Below are 12,207 nucleotides of genomic sequence, written 5' to 3' on the forward strand. Positions count from 1 at the left end.
TTACACCTTCCCTAATTCTAAGCTCAATTAATGTGTTTAGTTCGGGCATCATCGTCTCATACTCTACCTTATTATTTGAGGCCTTGAGAACTCTAATCTTACTATTTTTTCTATTCTCGTGCTGTCAGGGGTGACCACCACTATCCCTATTCCCGAGCCTTCTGAATTTGAAGATCCATCTACAAAGACCTTCCATCCTAGTAAGATACCTATTTCCTTTATTCTTTTTTTCCATTCTAATTTCCTCTATTTGCATTTTTTTTTTCTTCAGTAGGGAATTCAACTAGGAAGTTAGCTATTTCCTATCTTTCCAATGAGACTCTTGGTTTGTATTCGATCCCAAACTCAACTAATTGAATTGTCCATTTTGTCATTTTACCCAATCCTTCTATTTTACCCAATATAGACTTCAATGGGTAATATGTTATGACTTGAACTTTGTGGGCATGAAAATATGGCCTTAGTCAGAAAACATAGTATATTACGGCTAAACCTATTTTCTCCAACTTGGTATAAATGATCTCCACATTTGTAAAGGTTTTACTGAGAAAATAGACTGGTTGTTCCTTTGTTGTCCCTGTTCTTGCCAGAATTGAGTTGAGTGTGCATTTCGAAACTGCCAGATACATGTTGAGTTATTCTCCTTCTTCTGGTCTGGAAAGAATTAGTGGATGTCCCAGGTATTTTTTTTCAATTCCTCAAAGGTCTGCTCACTATAGACACCCCATTTTTGCTCGTGAACCCGACTGCGACGGTTCCCAATGATGGATGATTATTCTAATGCTCTATTTTGTTACTAGATATTTTTTAGAAATTCAGATAAGGTATCTCAAACTTACAAAACTGTAAAAACCACGTTACACTATGAAAATATAACTCCCCAAAAAATAAAGAAATCATCATCTTACAGACAAATAAAGCTTCACGGTAAAAATCACTAAAAAATGATCAGATTATCAAAATACCCCTAACATCAAAACATCCTTAGAGTCCCCTTACGCTTAGGAAAACTCATTCGAATACATAAAACAACAAAATGAAATCAAATAAATCATTTCGTCAATTTTCACCAAATTCGACAAAATTATGAAAATACCCCTCATAAGGGTTGACAATCATTTCACGTCAAAAAATTTCATAAATAACACAAATCAATAATTCCATTGAATTCCTTACGAAAAATCGATTCAAAAACATCCCGAACATTGAAAACCGACTTGAAACGCAAACGTTCTCTTCGGAGGGTAAAATGATAATTTTTGAATTTAAAAAATTTTTAATTTCAAAATTAATAAATAAAATTAACGTAAAGTAAAATCTTAATAAAATTAATTGAAAAATCTAAACTAAGTCAATCTCATAAGACTTATGTGAAAACCCTAATCTAAAGAAACAAAGTCAATTTCATAAGACTTAAGTCAAAACCCTAACCAAGTCAATCTCATAAGATTTAAGTCAAAATCCTAATTAAAATCATAATCTAAGAAGACCAAGTCAATCTCATAAAACTAAAGTCAAAATCCTATTAAAACCTTAAAAGAAATCTAATCAAATACTAACTCTACACAAAAAACTTTATAAATAGAGAGCCTGCACAACCTAATTTCGTAGGTCAAAGAAAACCATAGAAAAAATAGGTCAAAAAGCCTCCCTAACCTTCCCAAAACCCTGATTTAAAGCTCTAACCCCTTACTCATCATCTAAACCCTAACTTTTGCTCAAAAAATACTCAGAGACCCTTCAAAAATACCCAAAAATCCATCAAAAATTTAGAAAACACTCAGATCTAGGAAGTAAATACTTCATCTTGGAGATCAGAAGCAGATTCAGTGACAAAAACGAAGTAAGAAATCGCATACGAGGAATCTCTCCACCAGATCTGAGGGAACAAATCATCGCGAACATCTAGGTACATTTTTCTCTATTTATTTATTTTTAGATCTTTTAGCAATGTAGTTTTCTTGGGAAATAGTAGAGACCGATTTTTGTTAGGCGGGGTTGGTGCCTAACACCTTCCAACCCCATAACGTGATCTCCAGACTTAGTTTCTTTTTATAGATTAGTTGTTTTTTATCCCACTTGAGTCAATGCTCGGTTCCTAGACCATAATAACTAGGTAGCGACTCCCAAATCTGAAAAATCAAAAGTCGATCCGCACACTCGACGGATCGAGGACGTTTTTATTCACACTCCTCCGTCTACTAAAACTTTGTGTTCTTTCGCAAGAATAGGTACATAAGTCTTGCACTTATCTAAAGATCTATATATGAACCTATTTGAAGCTGTTACCCTTCTTGTTAATTTCTACACTTGCTTTTTGATTTTTGGTGAAGGCATTTTGAGTAAAACCTTGATTTGATCTAGATTGGCTTCGATTCCTCTTTTCGTTATCAAGTATCGCAAAAATTTACATGACATCATTGCAAATTTATACTTCTCTGGATTCAGCCTCATCCCAATGCGCCTTATCCTTAGAAAATACGCTTTCGAGGTCTGCAATATAGTTTTCCTTTTTCTTGCTCTTGACCAGTAAGTCATCTTATACACATTCGCAGTCTTTCCAAGCAAATCCCTGAACAACTCTGTCACTAGCCTTTGATATGTGGCATATGTGTTTTTTTATCAGAATGGAATGACTTTGTAACAATAGAGTCCTTGCTCAGTGATGAAGGCCGTTTTCTCTTGGTCTTCCATGCTTAATAGGATCTGATTATAGCCCAAGTATTCATCGATGAAAGATAATCTCTCATGACCTGAAATAATATCAACTAGCTAATTGATCCTAGGCATTGGCAAAATATCCTTTGGACATGCATTATTCAAATTCATGAAGTCTATACAAACCTTGACCTTCTCATTTTTCTTGGGTACTGCAATAATGTTAGCTATCCAATCTGAGAACTACACTTCTCTGATGAATCCAACCCTAACTAACATTTCGACCTCTTCATTCACTGCATCTCTCAAGTGTGGCGCTAGTATTCTTGATTTTTTACTTCACTAGTTTTATGCCTGACTTAAAGTTGAGAATAAGGTAAATCACCTTTGGACTGATCCCTAACATGTCCTTGAATGATCAAACGAAAATATCCTTGTTTCTCTTGAAGCAATTGATTAATTATTTTAACTTTTCCAAATCTAGCTCTATTCCTTTCCCATTTTTTTCTTTATTCTCTGATATTTATCTAAAATTGCCTCGACCCTTTTTCACTAAATAGTTCAAAAAGGGGTCCGATTTGTAATTGAGAGATTTTTTAAGAAATGGGAGTCGTCACCTAATTTAGGTCTAGGAGCTAAAAATAACTTCAAATGGATCTGGATCGATCCACGGATAAAAGAAAAGGGTAATGGGTTAGATTACAGGTTTCAAAAGGTATTAGGCATCAAACCTGTCCGATCGAGATGATTGATCTTTACTACGATCTAAGAAAAATTCTAAAGTCAGATGAGATAAACCATGGTCAAGGCTATGGTCCAATTATCATCATCAATTTATATCGGATGTGCTAAATGAATTTTACGACTAAAATTATCCCGATCATTACATGATTATTCCTCGAATTTCGCACAAAAAATGAAACTTTGAGAAAATCCTAAATCTCATCCCATATTCTAAATTCACATGGCAATATTTCCAAATCATCCAAAATACAAACTCATGAAAAATCCTCCAAATAGGAGCATGTGAATACAAAGCTGCTAAATTAGAACTTATGGAACTTCTAAATTAAGAGTTTGAAGTTTCTTAATTTAGAATTTGGAAAATATATGACGAGTTCTCAAATTAGAAGTTTATAAAAATGGATTCTCCAAAATAGAAAGTTTCAAAAAATATAAATTTTTAAATAAAAATATCCCAAATTGTCATAGACATGATCTAAATAGGAAAATTTAAAATATTTTACATTGGAAAATTATTAAAATGTGAAATTTCTAAATTAGAAGTTTATGAATATATATTTTTTAAAATAGAAAATCATACAATTTCATATTAGAAAGTTTCAAATATGAATTTTCCAACAAGTTAGAAATATGATTTCTCAAAAGAAGAATTTTATGATTATGGAGTCCCAAATTAGAATATCATGAATTTACAACGAATCACTAAGATGAAAATAACACAAAAGAACCAATTACCATGCTCTCCGATTTGAAGATTGACAAATATCAATGTATACAAAATTTTCAAATTTGAAAAAAAAAATCCACATTTATCCAATTATCAAATTAACCAAACAGGCATGCATATTTGTCAAGTCAAGAAGTGCACTAATCACATGGAATAATCTTAAAATAATACGAAGAGCTTGAATATTATCATAAGTCATACAAATCCAATTCGAGCACAATGATCGTAATATTTTAACAAGAAATCCCCTAATCCTATTAACATGGAAAAAAAAAATGAAAAAGATACATAAAAAATGTTCTCCTAATCTTATCGATATGCAAAAATAAATAAGAAAATAAAAAATGCATAAATTTTTTTTTCTAATCCTATCAATATGCAAAAAATAAATTTAAAAAAATGATGCAGCTCTCCTATTGTGAATTATTCAAAACACGACAAAACATTACCTAACATCTCAAGTATAAAAAAAATCTCTTTTGTAAGAAAAACTCTATGATGATTATGATGCCAAAAATCAATGTGATACATCAATGTAGGGGCAAATTTAACTATAGGAGCATATGAAAATAAAAAAAAAGAATTTCCCATGAAGAATAAGGAGAGAAAGAAGAGGATAAAAAAAAAAAAACAAAAGTAAACCAAAATAAACTCACATACAGGATCGAAAACAGCGAGTTGATTCCTTTAGGTACAATAAAAAAAACTTGTGACTATTGGTTGTGATTGCTACTGCTACAAAAAGAGATGACAAAAACACCAATGGTAGTTGTTGTGGCTATGGTTGCAATGGAGATGTGAGAGACGAGGATAGAGGAAGGATGTTGCAGCAATTATGATTCTGAAAAGATGGTTGAGAGATGGTTACAACAGCCACGTTTTAGAAGAGAAGACTGAGAGAGATGGTTGTGTTGGGACGTAAAGGGGATGAAGACAGAGAGAGGTGCAGTGGGGACGTTGGGGAGGTGTTCTAACGGTGCAGTAGGGGCGTTGTGGTAGAGAGGACTAAGAGATGAAGGTTGTTGGGGCATTAATGGAGAAGAGAGGGAGCTGGAATGCAACAAAAGCTGCAATAGGCTGTGAGAGTTGTAGGTTTAATAGAGAAGAAGCAGGGGCCAACAAGGGGCTATGTTGCAGATTCAATGGAGAAGAAGAAGAGGGCAGCAAGGGGCTGTTAGGAAAGGTGCTGAAAAGGAATGCAAGCAGAAAGAGAGAGAGAGAGGTTGGGCAGAGAAAAACGTGAAGAGGGCTGGCTGGGCATGTTGTAATGGAGATGGGTGCAGTAGGGAAGTGAGAGGATGAAGTGCATGGAGAGTTGAGGACGTGGAGAAGAGTGGGATCTAAGAGAGTTGGAGAAAGGGAGGAGAGTTCGATAGAGAGATGAGCTTTGTTTTGCAGCCAAAGAGAAGAAGACCCTATTTTTTTTGTTGAGAAAAAGATAAACGTCTCTCTTTATAGAATAAATATTTCTATTTTCTTTGGATTTTTTCTTTTGTTTTCATTTTTAAGAGAATGGGGTTGGGAATTCCACGTTACTCATACTACAATAGTCCTCCGTCGATGAGTTATGATTGGTCAATTTAATTTTAATTGGATTTTGTCGATATTTTGATTTGATGTTTAAAATTTTTCTTTTAATTTAAATTTGAATTTGCATTTGATTTCGAATTTTGATTGTTCAATTAAGATTTAATTTCAATTTGGTTTGATCGATTGAGTTTAATTTTGAATTTTGAATTTGTTGATTTAATTTAATTGGGTTTCGATGGAATTTGAATTTGAATTTATTGGTTGATTAATTTTTAATTCTTAATTTGAACTTTTTTATTGGATTTTGATTTTTAATTTGAATTTGATTTTTAATTTGGATTTTACTTTCATTAGATTAGATTTCAAATTGATTTTAATTTTTTTATCATGTTTTCCTAAGGATCAAGGTTTCTAGCTCAAATTTAGACGTTGAAGGGCATTTCGATCATTTTTGTGATTTTTCTTAAATTTTTCTATTTTCGTTGATTTGGGTCTCATTAGACTTGAAATCATGTTCTAAATGCAATGGAGGTACTTTCAAGATTTTTCAGAATTCGAAGTTCATGAGGGGTATTTTCGTCATTTTTTGTGATTTTTGTAAATTTTTATGAATTTTGGCATGAGATTTCTTTCAATCCCAACCTGACTATTTCTAAGTTTTAAAGTTATATTTTCCTAGCGTAGCAAGGTCTCTAAATTATCAAACTGTGTAGCGAACCTAAGTGTACGTGCTCTCTAAATCGGGTGTAAGGTGTAGCGATCCTAAGTATACGTAAATTTCTATGTCGAGTCGTAATAAGTAGGGGGATATGGAAGGACTAGAAATGCAAAAGTTGGGGATAGTGTTCACAAGTCTTCAAGTTCTTTACACTCATCATTAAGAATTCAAGGCAACAAGACAACGAATTGTCGAATTAGGCAAATGCAAAAATGGGGTGTCTACATTATCATTTTTACATTTTCCGAACATAAGGGGCCATTTCAATCGACCTATCCCCACTGTAATTGCTATTGTGGCATTTCGATGTCCTCTTCTTTTTTCTCCTATTCTAGCACACAAACCTGTGCTACTGTCTAGTCTTCCCTGATGTCCTACATTCCCTGAGGGATTGGGAACTTTAGTACCTAATAGTACGTTGAAGGTATTGCCTTCGTCTCATGTGTACCATCTCCCTAAGATTGTGTTATAAGGTGAGGCTGCCTCTACACCTGCTTGTACTTGGAATACTATCTCTCCCTAGGGTCTATTTGAGCTTCTTTCAAATCCAACGAGTGGATCTCTTGCCATTATGAGTACATTCTTACATAGTCCCATTTTTCTTAAGGTTGAACCATGAAGGATGTCCACTAAACTATCGTTGTCGATCAAAACTCTTTTCTGAGTAAAAGTTTCGACCTGGAGTGTGATGACCATGGGCATCATAGTATGGATATTTTAGACACCCTATTTTTGCATTCACCTGATTAATCAACTCGTCAACTCGATTGTAACGATTTCCAATGATGAATGATTAATCCAATGCTTTATTTTGTTACTAGATATATTTCAGAAATTCGGATGAGGTATCTCAAACTAACAAAACTATAGAAATCACGCTACGCTAAGAAGATATCATCCCAAAAACATAGAAATCATCTTACAGACAAAAAGAAGTTTTACGATAAAAATCACTAAAAAATGATAAAATTATCAAAATACCCCTAACATCAAAACATTCTTAGAGTCCCCTTACGCTTAAGAAGACCTATTCGAACACATAAAATAACAAAATGAAATCAAATAAACCATTTCGTCAATTTTCACCAAATTTGACAAAATTACAAAAATACCCCTCATAAGGGTAGACAATCATTTCACACAAAAAAATTTCATAAATAACACAAACCAATAATCCTATTGAATTCCTTACGAAAAATTGATTCCAAAACATCCCGGAACATCGAAAACCGACTTGAAAAGCAAAAATTTTCTTCGGAGGACAAAATGGTAATTTTTTAATTTTTAAAATTTTAATTACAAAATTAATAAATAAAATTAACGTAAAGTAAAATCTTGATAAAATTAATTTAAAATTCTAAATCAAGTCAATCTCATAAGACTTAAGTCAAAACCCTAATCTAAGAAACCAAGTCAATCCTATAAGACTTAAGTTAAAACCCTAATTGAAACCCTAATCAAGTCAATCTCATAAAATTTAAGTCAAAACCCTAATTAAAACCATAATCTAAAAAGACCAAGTCAATCTCATAAGACTAAAGTGAAAACCCTAAAAGAAACCTAATCAGACATTAACTCTACCCAAAAAAACTCTATAAATAGAGAGTCTCCATAATCCAATTTCGTAGGTCAAAGAAAACCCTAAAAAAAATATGTCAAAAAGCCTTCCTAGCCTTCCCAAAATCCTGATTTTGAAGTTTTAACCTTTTACCCATCATTCAAACCCGAACTTTTGCTCAAAAAACACCGAGAGACCCTTCAAAAATATTCAGAATCCATCAAAAAATTAGACACCACTCAGATCTAGGAAGTAGATACTTCATCTTGGAGATCAGAAGCGGATTCAGTGACGAAAACGAAGCAAGGAAAATCATACGAGGAATCTCTCTACCAGATCTGAGGGAACAAATCGTCACGAACATCTAGGTATATTTTTTCTCTATTTATTTTATTTATTTGTTTTTACGTTTTTTAGCAATATATTTTTCTTGAGAAATAGTAGAGACAAGCGTTTGTCGGGTGGGGTTGGTGCCTAACACCTTCCAACCCCGTAACGTGATCCTCGGACTTAGTTTCTTTTTGTAGATTAGTTATTTTTATCATCTTGAGTCAATACTCGATTTCTAGACCGTAATAATTGGGTGGTGACTTCCAAACTTCGAAAATCAAAAGCGGATCCGCATACCCCGCAGATCGAGGGTGCTTTCAGTGGCGACTCTACTGGGGATTATTGAGGATCAGACTTGAAAAATCCCAATTATGGAAAGTATTGCCAAGATGACCTAGTTTTTATTTATTTTTTTATTTTTAGTTGTTTGTTTCTATGTTTTTTTTTTTTTTTTTTTGTCTTTTATCATTCTTCTTGGCTTAATTATTAATCACTTGTTTGGATTTTGAATATTTTGTTTTGACACATTTTTTTTATGGTTCAATCTAGGGTCAATTTTGGATGACTCTAAATAATGAAATATTCAAATTAACATATGAATTGAGGACGGAATGATGGTGGTTAAGATGAGGAGCCATAGAATTTTAAAAGAAATTTTTTTTAAATGAAATTTTTTTTTTAGCACGTTACTATGCATGTGTGGCGAGTTATGAAGATAAATTATTTGTAAGTGATGTGCTAAGAAACAAGAAATTTTTTATTTTTTTTAAGTTGTTCGTGATGAAGAAGGGATTCCAAGAAAAAAAATTGCTAAAAAAAAAAGCACACCGGGCTGGTGTGCCATTAGCAAAACGTGGTTTTTTGCTTTTTATATCTTCTTCTCCATGTAAAAAAGAAGAGGACAGCAAGAAAGAAAAAAAATGTCTCTCCTTCCTCATGCATCTCTCTCTCTCTCTCTCTCTCTCTCTCTCTCTCTCTCCATTAATGATGAAAAAATGGCTCTCTCTCAAAGAAAACTCATAAAAAATTTGATATTTCGTCGCCATTTTTTACTCTCTTGATTCTCAAACCAGTTCTCCAACATCCGACTTTCATGACTTCCTCGTCTGTAACTTCTCTATCGAGCTATGCTCTAGAAATCAGGGATGAAGAACAAGAGAATAACGGGTTCTTCAATAGCAAATGTACCTTCTCGATGGTATCTCTCTTCCTTTGTTTCGTCCTCTTCATCATTTTCCTCATTGTCGTAACTATCGTTCTTGTGGCGAAGTTCCATCTCTTCTGCCTCAGTCATTTTCATAGTCTCTCAACTCTCTTTTACACAAAAAAAATCAAAGAAAACCCAACGCTACTGTGCGTGGGGTGCCATTAATAAGAAAGCTTTTTTTATTTTTATTATTTTTTCCATCTACATGTGCTTGGGCAGCAAAAGAGAGAGATTGAGAGAAGTGGAGCTCTTCTCGTCAGAAACTCAGATTGGGAAATCTAGATTATTTTAACAAATAATATATCCTCTTTTCTTTTATTTTTTATAAGATTCAGATTTTTAGCTTTCCTGTTGGATTCAAGTCTAATTTGAGGCGATTTCAGTTGTTTTTTTTCCTTTTCTTCCTTCTCCTTCTCTTGCATGTTTTATCTAGGGCTTGTATTTCAGATCAAACATGTTTGATTTGATGTTCTTCCTTGATTCATCTGAAGATCTGTGTTCTATGTTTTGTGTCCCCTCCCGTTGCTTGATCTGTACATTTAGATCAATTAAATTACAAATTATTATTTTATTTGTACAGATCTGTCTTTGATAAGCTTTAGATGATATTTCTTTGGAAACCATGGAAATTGCTTTTGAGGTTTAAGAATCTCGATCGAATCGGATGGTTGAGAAGATGGACCTTAAGATTCCCAAACTTGATAGATCTCTAAGAAACAAATTCCATCTCTAGGAAACCTGTGTTTTTGGAGAAGTTGTTTTGAGATTAGAAGAGGCGGACTCTTAAGAAAATATGATCGCTTTTGATATTTCTTTGGAATCTAGAAAGGCTCAGATGAGATGGTATTGCTTGAGATCACAAAGGAATTGATCTCTTGAAAACAAGTTTCAATCTCTAGTAAAATCGCAGTTGAGTTTAGAAAGTTGTTTTTTTATTTCTGAAAATGTGGAAATTGCTGCTGCCCTTTCTAAATAGAGTCGTGATACACTGCTTCGTTGGAGATTGCGTTAAACACATCATTGACCTTGCAGCACAAAGATAATCATAGATTTATTGCCTCGAGATACAGGGTAGAAATTCAACAGTTCTTTATGCACTGCCACGTCAGTGGACTGTTGAAGACAGTGTCCATCGCAGGCATTCAAGCATTTTCCTTCTAAATTTTAACAGAAATACTAGCGCCGGACAAGATTTGAGACTCTCCGTTAAGTGAAATGGCTGAGATGAGAGAATTATCCTAAAGATTACCAATGCTTAGATCTCTAAGGAATATGTGTTTCAAATGCGAGCGTCAAACGTTGTTTGAGAAGTAGTATATTTTTTTATGTTTTTTTAAGAGATTTCATGTCAGATCAATGCATGGCTGCTTTTCTCTTTTTCTTAAAAATTAAAAAAAAAAAAAAAAAAGTTAATTGAGTGTTGTGTGCTGGCAGCAACATTACCATGATAAGAAAGAAGGAGTTGGAGTGTTGTGTGTTGCCAGCAATCCAAAAAAACAAAAAAAATTATTATATATATATTTTTTTGTTACTCCTAACCAACTTAGGACGGGACCAACAAATTCATTTTTTTTAATCCTCCAAATGTGATTTTTAATAGGGAAGATTTTACTATGGGTCGTTGAGCTCGCACGTGGCATTATCTAAGTCCATGAATTTTGAAAGAATTTTTTTATATATAATATTTATACGTTCTTTCTCTTTCAAGTCACAAGTCAAAAGTCAATAAGTATATACTTTCAAGAACTTGAATCTAAGACTATTATTATTATTTTAAATATTATTTTTGAATCCAAACCTTTCCTTGAATCTAGAAAATCATGGCATTGGACTATCAATCACATAGGCTCAATGACTCTTTGTAAAATTTAACATCTTAATGTGGTGGTAAAAGTAACTTAAGTTCTCATTGAGAAGTTTGTTGAGTAACAAATTTAATAAAAGAAAAAAAATCCTTTTGTTTTGGTTCATTTAAAATTAAAAAAAAAAAAAAAAAAAAGATTTTTCTTGTGCCTACCTCAATGATTGATTATTTTTGTGCTAGCCTGATTAATTGCTCATCTGATATGCCATGATCTTAATTGATATATATATATATATATATATATATATTTTAATGTGCATGCCTTAATCTCGATCTTGATGCTTTGGATATTTGTGATATATGATCATATTTTTCTAATATCCATATTTTGTATGATCTAATCTGGTCCATGGGCCCATTTATCTGAAAAAAGGCCCCGAGCACACCCCACCCTGCTTCGCACACACCACAAGTATGTTTATATTATTGCATTGCACGCTTGCATGTCCTTTCTAGCAAACGTGGCACTAGTGCGTGGCCTGGTCTCCTCGTGAGATGCAACTTCATGCATGAAAATCACAACTCCAGTCACGTACCTTTATAGTATATAAAATTGGGGCATCAGTACCGTTCGATCGGGTGACACTGAAAGGTATATCGATGCACCCAGGTTGGAACGACCTGAGTCTTTGTCCTATTGTAAACCGTAAAGTCACATGTCCCGATCGTTAACCTAGATTCGTACCTATACGGTATATCAAAGTTCACCAATTGCACTTCTTGGTCAAAATTAGTGCCTAAGAGATATCCTGCCCTGCTGTACCATACTGTACGAGGGGGATAGACAACGTCTATTCTAGACGAAAGGTATCTAAATGGGCTCTTGCTCAGCATCTTGTGCCACCTCTCAACTGGGGATTAAATTGGCTGC

The sequence above is a fragment of the Akebia trifoliata genome, chromosome 5 (genome assembly GCF_017979445.1).
Source record: "Akebia trifoliata isolate Shusen 1 chromosome 5, ASM1797944v1, whole genome shotgun sequence".
NCBI classification, from domain to species: Eukaryota; Viridiplantae; Streptophyta; class Magnoliopsida; order Ranunculales; family Lardizabalaceae; genus Akebia; species Akebia trifoliata.